Source organism: Puma concolor, chromosome B1, assembly GCF_028749965.1.
Source record: "Puma concolor isolate L17-30 chromosome B1, mPumCon1.1.hap2, whole genome shotgun sequence".
Classification (NCBI taxonomy): domain Eukaryota; kingdom Metazoa; phylum Chordata; class Mammalia; order Carnivora; family Felidae; genus Puma; species Puma concolor.
The window spans coordinates 31898335-31911164 of NC_141670.1; positions in this window are offsets into that span (position 1 = coordinate 31898335).

Sequence of the window (12830 nt, forward strand, 5' to 3'; positions counted from 1 at the left end):
CCCTCAGAAGGCGCCAACCCTGCAGACCCCTTGCTCTCTGCCTTCCAGCCTCCAGAACTGGGAGACAATACATGTCTGTTGTTTAAGCTACAACAATGGCCTTGATGAGGGAGCGTGGGGCAAGCTGAGGGCAAAGTACAGGCTAAGAGCACCCCCCACCCCTGGGTGGGATATGTGTGACATTCCCCAGGCACTCCCGGCTGCCCAAAGACAAAGGAAAGGACAGAAAACAAATGGTTAAATTGATAGAGTCTCCATCAGTTTACAAGTATCTTAGTAAATTACAAGACAAAGGCAATCTCATCAATAGCCCAATCTCCAGAAACCTACAGACTCCATTTCCTGGAGCCCCAACATCCCCCCTCTATAGTGATGTGGGGAGCAAAGGCAGAAGGAAATGGCAGACAAAATTAAATTTCCTTCTAACCTGCAGCCCACTGACAAACACTTGAGGCAGGCAGATTTTCTGCAGGAACTCCTTACTGTGTTAATGCTAATGTTTTGCTAGAAGTAAAAACAACCTTAGCTGACAATAGCTAGGCCTCCAGTATCCTGGAGTCTTCAGCATATGGAAATCTCTTCGGGAACTTCCTTTTGACTTTAGCTCCCCCCACTCCATAGTAAATACCCAGTCTCTCCTTATGGTCCCGGGGCAGCTCTTCCTGCCCACGGGTCCTGTCCCTGTGCTTTAATAAAACCACCTTTTTGCCCCAAAAACGTCTTCAAGAATTCTTTCTTGCCCATCAGCTCCCAACCCCACAAACCCCACCACCACCCCGAAACCTCATCGGCCCTATTGGCCATCCTGTGCTCAAGTTCCGGAAGGCCAGTGATACAGCAGGAGATTTGTCCTTGGCTTTCGGCTTTGCTAAGCCTTCCCACCTCAGGCTAACCGAGATGTTGGGCCCTTGGTGTAGCACGTGACTTGGTCCCCTCCATCCTGGCTCAGGGCGCCCACGTGAACTCTCTTTTTTCTCACACTTGGCTTCCTGGCCGCAAGACACTCATAAACCATCTCACAGAGTTCAGGTCCCCTCCCCTGGCCTCTGTCCCGAATGGTCAAACAGGAACACAGTCTCTAAAGGGTTTCCTCACCTCGGAAATGAGTCTGTCGCGTATCAGCATCTTCCTCCTCTCTTGTGGAGTCCCGCGCTTCCTTAGGCCCCGGCTCCCAGCTGGCCAACAGCATAGAACAGCACCACAGAGGGGCGCCTGTGTGGCTCAGTCGGTTAAGCGTCCGACTTTGGCTCAGGTCACGACCTCGCGGTTCAGGAGTTCGAGCCCCGGGTCAGGCTTGACAGCCTACAGCTCAGAGCTCAGAGCCTGGAGCCTGCTTCAGATTCCCCCTCTCTCTCTCTGCCTCTCCCCTGATTGCATTCTGTCTCTCTCTCTCTCTCTCCCTCAAAATAAACAAACATTAAAAAAAAAAATTCAAAAAAAAAAAAAAAAAGAACAGCACCACAGAGAAGGACAAGTCGACAAACCTGTCTCAGCTGCCACGTGTTCCCAGAGGCCCCAGGTTGGCCCTACTGGCCGCCCCATGCCAGCCTCATCGATGCATTTGCCAGGAGTTGAGACATTTTAAGAAGGGCAGCAGAAGAGCTCATTTTGAGACGTCAGACACTACGACAGCTGGTGGGAGACATTTGGGGGTGTGGCCCAAATCACAGCTGGCCGGAGGCTGCCTGGGTTGCCTCGTCAGACAGCAGCCCCGATCCCGACACCAAGCCCTCTCGGTGACCAGAAGTGACTTCAACGCGGCTTTTGCTTTCTCTCAAAATTAGTGACTTGGTACATGTTGAGTTGAAGGCCTTCCAACAGACTGAGACCCGATACAGAGGAAAGAGGGACACTGAGCTTATCTAGGGAATTGCAGAAACCTAAATTATCAACACAAATTCACAAGGGAGGAGTACATCAACTTACTTGGGCTGGGCGGATCTGTCTTCTCAACACACTTTGTCGCACGGTGTTGTTTCATCAGGTTTCCCCACAGGAACCTCCTGCGTGCCCACCTTCTCACCACAAAACAGAGCAGAGAGGAACAGAGACAAGATGGCGGGTGAGTTCTAAGATGCAGAAAGCAGTCTACCCGTGGGAACAGCCAGGGGCTCGGGGATACCACTCTGTTCTGGGGGCCAGTGGAAGGAAAGTGCAGTCTGGTGGTAACACTGGATCTCAGGTAACAACCTATCCAGGAGGCAGGCCAGGCAAACAGTTGGCGATAAGTAGAGGTTGGGGAGGTGGGGCGGTCTAGGTAGAAAGGAAGGGACTAGGGGCGCCTGGGTGGCTCGATCGGTTAAGTGTCCGACTTCAGGGGTCAGGTCACGATCTCGCAGTTCGTGAGTTCAAGCCCCGCGTCGGGCTCTGTGCTGACAGCTCGGGGCCTGGAGCCTGCTTCGGATTCTGTGTCTCCCTCTCTCTCTGCCCCTCCCCTGCTCATGCTCTGTCTGTCTCTCTCAAAAACAAACAAACAAATAAATAAATAAATATTTAACAAACTAATAAAGAAAGGAAGGGACTAATACTTACTTAACTCTTTCCATATGGCCAACCCTGTGCCAACAACTTTACAGATATTATTTCATTTACCTTCATGGAAATCTTTATGAGAGAGTCCCATTTTACAGATGAGGAAACCAAGACTCCGACAGGGATGAGATTCGAACCTGATCCTTGACTCAGAGCCCAAACTCTTTCCCCACAATGCTAAATATTCTGAGAAGTTAGTTAAAAGCAGGGACTGGCAACCTGGCAGGTTCCAATCCTCACGAGGAGGTCTAGAAAAAGGCCATTCTCCTCTATGAGACCAAAGTACTCAAGAGTCACCAGGGCAGGAAGCAAAGGACAGACCACTGACCAAACACCTTGATGGTTGAGTTATCACACGTGGGACTGGAGTTGCTTGAATTCGTCTTGCCTCATGTCTCGATTCACCTGTAATTTATATTTTCCCACTATAGGTCTTTCTGATGAAGCCATGAGTTCCTTAAGCGTTCGTTGTGGTGCGGTACCCTGTCCTGGGTGGGTCCTCCATAAATGATCATGGAATGAATGAATAAACGAGTCCTTAGCTGATGAATGGCACCACAGAGATTGCTAGATCAGGCAGGGACTAGGCGGACGAAGTGTCAAAGAGAAGCCCATATCCCCCAAAACCCTTGGAGAAACGTTGGTGGCCCTCGTTACAATTCTCTCCTAGGAATCTTTGTACTCTTATGTGGGTTTGATGGTAGGGGTTTTAAAAACCCACACATACTGGGTTTACAAAAATAAACACAGGTTTGGGGGTTTTTTCTACACACTTCAGGCTAAACTGACTTTTCATTTCACTTGCTTTTCGTATGTGTGATGGGAGGGGCTGTAAACAGTGTTAGAGAAGACAGAGAGAGAAGGCTCTGGGCTCCTCAGAAGCATCCAATCCATTGTTTATCCAAGGCCACAAAGAGCCCAGAATGCGAGCATCCTCCTTCTGAGTTGTTCCCATGGAAACCATGCTGGTGCTCTGCATACACAGAAGGGCAACTTCTAGCATGATCGGCTCTGGCTCCTGAGAGAATGTAGTGCCTGAGGTGGGGAGAACTGCGGACAAGCCATGAGGAGGGAAAAGCAAAAAGATTGCTGCTCCACAACCAGAACGTACCCCTTCCTCCTCCCTCGTCTCGCCCCCCTTTCCCCAACGCCCCAGTGGGAAATGCCAGCCCCTGCACGACACTGAGCACAGACCTTCCCTGGACTGAGTGACGGGTCAGACAGACATCTGCTTAGGAAGGCTAGAATGTTAATTGCACCCTGTCATGTCAGAGGAGGAAACAGACGGGGCTGAGGGGCGGAGCAGGAATCCTGCACAGGGCAGTGTCTGATGCATTCTGCAGTGTGGACGGATGACGGTCAGGCGTAACCAGGGCAAGAAAAGACATGCTGCTGCTTTCCCGGACAGGGAGACAATGGCCACGCAGCCATCGGTCTTTTGGGCAAGAGCTACTGGCGTTGACATCTTTGTTTCTAATGCCAGCTCCATATCTGGTTCCATGCCGCCTGCTGGTTGTGTGACCTCGGGACATCGCATGACTTCTCTGAGCCTCTGTTTTCTTGTCTGTCACATGAGGATAATAAGATCTGCTGCCTAAGCTTCTTGAAATTCAAAACCGAGTTCACATACAGGAGGTTCCCAGCACGGGAATGGGGGCATGATCAGCATTCAGCCAGGGTTCGTGTCCTCTCCCCTTTCCACCTGCAAACTGACTTCCACTCTGGCATTTCTTCCATTGCAATGTGTCTCAGCATGCCCCTCCTTCCCCCCCTTCTCTGTATCTGTTTCTACGGAACAGGCATCTGCCAGGGAAGTGCTCAAGTGCAAATTAGAATCTACTGAAGGATGCAGGGTATCTTGTGGAATATTGAGATAGGAATATTGAGCCAGACCTCCTAAAGGCTCGGAACGAGGAACTTGGACCAAATGGTCCCTCGCCTTATTGTGCTGCAGCACACCTGTTTCTCTCTGCTTGTCCACTTGCCCCGCCTCTCTGTGCACGTGGAAGAAACAGTCATGCCAGCCCTGACTCCACACGGCCTTCCGACTTGTCTGTTTCATGGGAACTGGAAGTCTCTCTGTGCCGGCCCTCAATTCCACGAAGATCATCTCATTTACCCACATTCATTTTTTTTTTTTTAATTTTTTTTTAATTTTTTTTTTTTTTTTTTTTTTTTTACCGTTTATTTTTGAGACAGAGAGAGACAGAGCATGAACGGGGGAGGGGCAGAGAGAGAGGGAGACACAGAATCATAAGCAGGCTCCAGGCTCTGAGCCATCAGCCCAGAGCCCGACGCGGGGCTCGAACTCCCGGACCACGAGATCGTGACCTGAGCTGAAGTCGGACGCCCAACTGACTGAGCCACCCAGGCTCCCCTCATTTACCCACATTCAATCAGATGCCCCGCTAGGGTCCATTCACTTGTGGCCACAGACAGTGCCTAGGGTCAGACCTTCCCCTTCCTCGGGGGGGAATTCACAGAGAAGGAGCACGAAATGAGCACACACCCAAAGTATGCTTTCTTCTTCAAAACCCCACCCCCACCCCTGCCTTAGTGGATCTGTTCCTAAATCTTTGCGCAGATGACTCGGCGGGAAATTCCGGTCCAGACTTCTTCCTAACACACGCCCTGTCCTGGACGAGACAAGCTGCAAAGTTCCTGGAAGGAATGAGGTCCCCATCTGTGCCCATCATATGTCCACACATCATCCATATGCATGAGGAGGCAGACAGAGCCAAACCCAGGAACTTCCCTCCTGCTGGTCATAAGGCAGGGGCAGAAATTCCAATCTTACAAATGTGTCCAAATGTTGGCATCTGGAGTACTGAGAGATTCACTCAAGCTCTAAGGAAGTCGTGAAGATGTAAAATACGAGCTGGATTGCAGGCACAGCTATATGCTGGGAGACAGAAACAGTATTTGGTTATACTGGATCCTTTCACAGGAAGTCAAAAGCCATTCTCCATTGTGGAGTTTATTACGATTTATCTGTTTTATAATTTATTTTTTTTTTAATTTTATTTTTGAGACAGAGAGAGACAGAGCATGAATGGGGGAGGGTCAGAGGAAGAGGGAGACACAGAATCGGAAACAGGCTCCAGGCTCTAAGCTGTCAGCACAGAGCCCGACGCGGGGCTCGAACCCACGGACCACGAGATCACGACCTGAGCCGAGGTCGGGCGCCCAACCGACTGAGCCACCCAGGCGCCCCAAAGATTTATCTGTCTTAGAGTCCATCAAGCTTTGGGGTGGTGTTCTATCTGCATTATTATGCCAACCTTAGAAGAGGGCAGGCAAGAGACTTAGTCCTGTATCTAGAATTCTAGAGGGAAGTGATTCATTTAGTCACTCATTCATTCAACAAGTGTTTACCGAGTGCCTGCTATGAGTATGGCAGTGTGTTAAATCCTGGGGATGAAACAGTGAGCAAAAGCAGGCAAAATCCTTAATCCCGTGGAGTTCACAGTCTAACGGTGAAGCACGTACTACCCCAAGCACACAAGCTTTACAAAATTGCAGCCGTGACAGAAGTTCACAAGAGAGGAAGCCTGAGCCTGAAGAGGGAGTTTTGTCCCCTCAGGGAGTCAGCTCACTAGCCAAGTGATGCTTGCTTGAGTTATGAGTCCTGTGTAGGTGTTCTCAGGAACCGAGGCGAGGAAGAAGGATTCTAACTGGAGGAAACTGCATGTGCAAACGGCCTGAGGTCTGAGGGACATGGAGAGGAGGGACTAAATCAGGCCAATGAGAGTGGAGTGGGGAGTGGTGGTTGCGGAGCAGGAAATATGGTAGGGGTTTTACCTGTTCTGGATAGAGGAGGGTGACGTGAAGACATCTGCATGGTGAAGAGGTCACTATAATTCAGGTGAGAAAAATATATAGCCTGAACATGTGGTTATTGGTTTTGGTCATGACTGCAGTGGAGATGAGTGGATTTGAGAGATATTCTGGACGTACAATCGACAGAACCCGAATACGAGGATGAAGGAGAGGGCGATGAGGGTGGCCCCGAGGGCTCTGGCTTTTACCCAAGTGGATGGCGACATGCACAGGGACAGCCCCTGCCAGACGAGGGCCGGGATTGGGTGCTGAGCGTTGGAAATGCCTCCACTTCTATCAGTCTGTCCTTGTCTGATCTAGTCTACGTTTCTTCCAAAGAGGGATTAGCACTTTCAAAGAACTTAGAATAAGGGGGTTAATAAATCTCATCTGACTGCAAGGGACCAGAAGCCCCAGCTGTCACCCGGTTACATATTTTTATGAAAGGGGAATAACAGATGGCAAGTAAGCATATGAGCAGGTGCCCAACATCGTATGTCATCAGGCCACTGCAAGTTAGAGCTACAAGGAACTATCGCTGCAAACCTTTTAGAATGGCTGACATCCAGGAATGTGACAATACCAAATGCTGACAGGGCCACAGGAACTGTCATCCATCACTGGTGGGAATGCACGATGGTATAGCCACTTTGGAAGACAGTTTGGCAGTTCCTTACAAAATCACACCCACTCTAACCATACCATCCAGCAATCATGCTTCTCGGTATTTATACCCAGATGCGTTGAAAACACATGTTCCACACAAACACCTGCACACGGATATTTAGAGCAGCTCTACTCAGAATTGGAGACTGCCAAGATGTCCCCTGGTAAGGGGAGAGAGAAATAAACCGTGCACCCAGACACTGGAGTATTATTTGGTGCTCAAACGAATGAAAAGACCTGAAGGAACCTTAAATGCATATTACTGAAGTCAAAGAAGACAATCTGAAAAGGCTACATACCGCAGGATTCCAACTATATGGCATTCCAGAAAAGGCAAAACTACGGAGATGGTAAAAAGATCAGGGGCCGCCAGGGTTTGGGTGGAGGGGGAAGGGGGAGGGAGGATGAATATGTGAAGCACAGGCAATGTTAGGGCAGTGAAACTCATCTGTATGATGCACGTAGTGGATACATGTCGTTATACACTTGCCCAAACCTACAGCATCCTTTGTACAACACAGAGTGAAACCTGATGTAAATTATGGGCTTTAGTTAATAATAATGTATCAATACTTGTCCATTCACGGCCAGGGATATACCACACTACTGCAAGATGTTAATAACAGAGCAAACTGGGGGACAGGGGTAGTATATAGGAACTTTCTGCACCGTCTGCTCCATTTTTCTGCAAACCTAAAACTTCTAAAACATACAGTCTGTTAGAGAAGAGACAGCAAATAGACCGCGTTTATCTCTGTGTGATGAAACCGTGACATCTTTTTTCTTTTGTATGTGGCTGTAATCTTAAAACCTCAACGTGGGCAGGTTTCATTCTTATGTATCTAAAAACTGTTACATGATCCGTACATAAATACATGATTCATACATAAATACTTCTTTATTGAAAATATTTGAAACACGGCAAAACGATTTAGGGGAAAAAGTCAATCCCACTCCATTCCAGAGGGGTAACCGTCAACAAATTGGTGAGAAGCCTTCTGGATATTCTCTGTGTGTCTTCTCTGGAGGTACAAACGCCAACACGTGGGTCTATCAGTTAGAAACGTATTCATCTAGAGAGGTTTACAAAAAGCAATTTAAACAAATGGGGATTTTATTTGACTCACAATCCAGGAATTCTGGGCACAAGTAGGTCCTCGAGGTAACTCAGTGGCTCAGTGACCTTAGACGGTGCCACTGTCTTGATGATTCTCTGGAACTTTTGCCCACGTTTGTGACCTCGTGGCTGCAAGAGGACTCTCCCCCTCCGGCCGTCCACCTGTCTGTATTCAGGCTAGAAGAAGAGGAAAGGACTGCTGTATCTGACCTTTTGATCAGAAAAGCAAAGATTTTCCAGAAACCTACCAACAGAATTCCATATACGTTTCATTTGCCAAATATGGCACATGGCCACCTCTGGATGTAGCAGAAGACTGAAAGGCAAGCATTTTAACCACGAGGGGAGTATCAAGGAGGCAGTGTGGCAATTGCTTTGGGGTCTGCTAACTGCTAACGGCTGTATCTGACAAAACAGCTATTTTTTTTTTTTTTTTTTAACTTGTGTATGGTTTTTTTTCTCCTCCTCTTCCTCTATTTGTGTATGTTTTTAACTCACGATACGTCTTGGAGATTTTCTGTAAGTGCGTTTATATCGCTCTTTCTAATTCTGCATGATATTCCACAGGATACGTACATGATGATTTTTGTTTCTGTTGAGAAACAAACATCAAGACTGCTCTTAAATCTCCCCATTTCAAACAACGCTGCAGTGAACTCCTTGTACAAGTTTCCTGGGGGAACACGTGATGGTATCCTTCTAGGATTGCTACAAGGGCAATTGTCCAAGGATAAGTGCTTTTAAAATGTTGATAGGTTCTGCTGAATTGCCCTCAAAGATGGGCCAATTTACATGCCCCCCCAGTACTGTGTGTGAGTGCCTATTTCCCACCTTCCTACAAACAGAGGAAATCCTTTTTCTTTTTAAGTTCATTTATTTATTTTGAAAGAGAGATAGTGTGTCAGCAGGGAGGGGCAGAGAGGGAGGGAGAGAGAATTCCAAGCAGGCTCCACATCGTCAGCACAGAGCCGGATGCAGGACTCAAACTCAGGAACTGTGAGATCATGACCTGAGCTGAAATCAAGAGTCTGACATTTAACTGACTGAGCCACCCAGGCACCCACCAGTGGAAATTCTAGATTTTATCCAAGTAAGGAGCAAAAACATCACATTATTTGATTCTTCTGTATTGGATTACTGGGTGTCTTGGCTGATTCTCTAGGATGTTTACAGTAGATAATTATAGTAACTGCAAATAACAGTCTTATGACTTCAACATTTGAAACTTTTATTCGGATTAGCCTTTCTTTTAGGTTTGAAGAGGCTTAAAAAAGCCTTTTTTGATTGAACCCTTTAGTTTAGTGCCCTTGTGCTCTATGTTTACTATTCTCCAATATGTGCACTCGAGGCTACACATTCCCTCTGGTTACTGCTTTGTCTTCATCCACAGGTTTTGAACAATAGCGATATTTTCTTCCTTATATATCTTATTCACTTGTTACTTATTTTTTAAGTTTTATTTATTTAAGTACTCTCTATACCCAAAGTGGGGCTTGAACTCACATCCCTGAGATCAAGAGTCGCACGTTTCTCCGACTGAGCCAACCAGTGGCCCTTATTTGTTATTTTATATAATTATCACTTTAGACTCTTCAAAATACTTTACACACTTAATAAAAAAAAAAAAAAAAAAAAAAAACTCAAGCAAATACTTCCTTCATGAGGCTATATGTAAAACTTTCCAGACCAACCTCCAGCTCTTCCCAGGAGATAGTCACTATCCACAGGTTTCGATTCTTTCTTAAATTAGCATATGAGTGTATTCATGTTTTGTTTTCTTTAACAATCATTTTTATTGTTGTGGCCATCCGGCATTTTTGGAATTGAGATTTTCTTCGTGACCTGGTAGCTAATTTTTATTCGGTTACCTTAAGTGTGTAAAAATAACGTAGGCTCTCTTCATCTTCATTGCATATAAAATTCTACATATAGTTATTTGTGAAATGTGTTCATTTATTCAAACCCTCTGTATCCTCACTTAATTTTTGCTTACTTGATTTGCCAATATATGAAAGAGGAGTGTTTTCAATCTATGATTGAAAACTATCAATGATTATGACCACTATGATTATTAATTCATTTATTATGACCACTATGATTATTAATTCATTTATTTCTTTTTATATTTCTGTCAGTTTATGCTGACTATGTTTTAAAGTTAGATGTTTGGGTGCATAAGGATTTATAACTAGTATAACTCCTTGATGAATTATAACTTTTATAAATACAAAATAAAACTTCTCTCATAATAATTTTCACTTCGAATTGTATTTCTGTCTGATAACATTCTTTTCATTAACATTTGCTTAAAACACCTTTCTTCATGTTCTGTTTTCAACTGTCCTAAAGATATTTTATTTTAAGAAGTTTTCCTTTAAAGTGTATATTCCTGGATTTGAGGCTTTTTTTTTTCCTTAACCCAATCTGAGACACTCTATTAGAATTTTTTTTAATTAAAAAAATTTTTAATGTTTATTTATTTTTGAGAGAGACAGAGACAGAGTGTGGGCGGGGGGAGGTGCAGAGAGAGGGGAAGACACAGAACCCCAAACAGGCTCCAGGTTCTGAGCTGTCAGCACAGAGCCCCGCACAGGGCTCAAACTCATGGACCATGAGATCATGACCTGAGCCGAAGTCGGATGCCCAACCGACTGAGCTACCCAAGCATCCCGACACTTTCTTAGACTTTTTTAACCCACTTTAATTTGTTGGGATTACTGATGGACTTAGATTCGTTCCTGATTATCGTTTGAGTTTTACACTTGCCATACGTTCTCATTCTTTATTTTATTTCTTTTCTGGCTCTTACTAGATTGTATTTTTCTTCTACGGTTTGGAAATTCTACATGACAGTTCTATGTTTTGACGATATCCTTTAACCTAAAACTCATTTTTTTTTCCTATCAAAATCTAGTGCTAATGAGAAATGCATCATTCTTCTAGATGCTCTCGGTGCACGTAGAGGGGAACTCGTGTATTTGGACCTGGAGGCCCTCCCTCTTAAAAACATGTTTTTTTGTGATTTCATTGGATTTGGGATAAGAGAAGGCATAGATTCACATATCACTTTTATCCCATCTCTATTCTTTTATTATAAGGGGAAAGCAATTGAGAACGCATATTTCAAAACAGAGAGACGGAGAGAGAGAGAGAGAAAGCAGAGGATGATAGTCAAGGAAAACTTGGTGATGGGAAAACTTTAGGCATCAGAGTGAGTTTCTTTGGGGGCTTAGAGCCTTTCTAGGGCAACTCCAATTACACTGTGAAGGTAAACTTCTCTTCCAAGTGTAAGTTCAGCTCTGCTTGTTGCGTCTAGTTTGACATTGGCTAGAGAGAAAGCACAGCAGGGAGTGTGAAAAGTCAGATGACAAGCCTAATCTTTGGCTAAAGAGTCAAGGCCAGGGACAAGGAACCAAGTCCTATTTTGAGTGTCACCAGGAATTACTAATATCTGAGCCAAAGAGAGGCTGAAAGTTGTAGTAAGTTGTACCTGGGATTGTTTTACTCAGGTGTAGGGACTGTCATGAAGGAAGAGGTTTTTCACACTCACACACACCTAAAACTAGGGGACAGGGCATGGCTATGCAGGAGCACATGGAGAAGCACCAGGGTGGCTCAGGAGACAGAGGAAGCAAGGAGAAAACATGAGCAAGAGCCATTCCTGTGGCTTTTGCCGGAAAAGCAAAGCACAGGGGCAAGTTCAGGAGTGGCTAGGCTGAAAATTTGGGGTGGGCTCTGGGTCATAGGAACTGTCCCCAGTTGTCCGGTACCTGGCCCCGGGGTGATTAGGGCAGGTAGCTAGTGATCGGGAATGTGAGAGCCTGATTCAGGAAATGGTTGGGGTGTGGACTCACGGGATTGGTGGGGATTGGTGGGGCTGCGCATGAAAAGCGCTGGCTCTAGAAACTGACCAGCCATGGGAGGAGCAGTCCCTCCAGCATCAGCAAGGCCTCAGAGAGCAAAGCGTCAGATAATAAAAAGGCGTGATTAATACGAAAGTCTCAGTTCAAAGTGGGAACTGACGATCAGGAACCAGCAACAAGGCCAAAGTGCCAGCAGAATGGAAGATAAGAAATGGTTACGTGGAGATCCGCTCCCCGCCACAGAGGAGGGGAGGTTTCCAGACGCTGCCCGCACAGGTGGCTTCTGCCTAAAGTCAGTGCCTGATGTTGCTCAGAAACAGAAGATTGTGTTCCCAGCTGGAACATCTTGCCTCTCCGTTTCCCCGCAGCTCATGTAGCACAAAGATAAGAGCAAGGGGCTGCCCAAAGGAGTTTTAAGATTAGTGAATTTCCCTTTAAAAGGCTTGACAAAGATATAAAACTTACATCGTGTTTCACTGCTGCATGGAGCACTTAATCTCCACTCCGGTGAAGAAAACAATGATCGTCCGCACGATTCCAGAAAAACCCAAACCTAACTCAGCCCGTTCCTCTGTGGACGGGAGGTCTGGTTTCTCTTCGGTGATGGGAAGAACCAACAACCCCACCCCCACGCCCCGCCGATGAGCTTCCGAGGAGAAGGCAGACTCCGAGAGAAGCTGCCAGGCCACATCCAAGATGCTCATGTGCAGATCCGCCACGGCGGACCGGCCCTGTTCCCCGGGATCTCCAGCTCAGCCAGATCCAGCTGAGATGTTAAACAGACTCCATCAGTGACAGGAAGCCCGGCCAGCCCGGAGCCAACACGTCTGGTC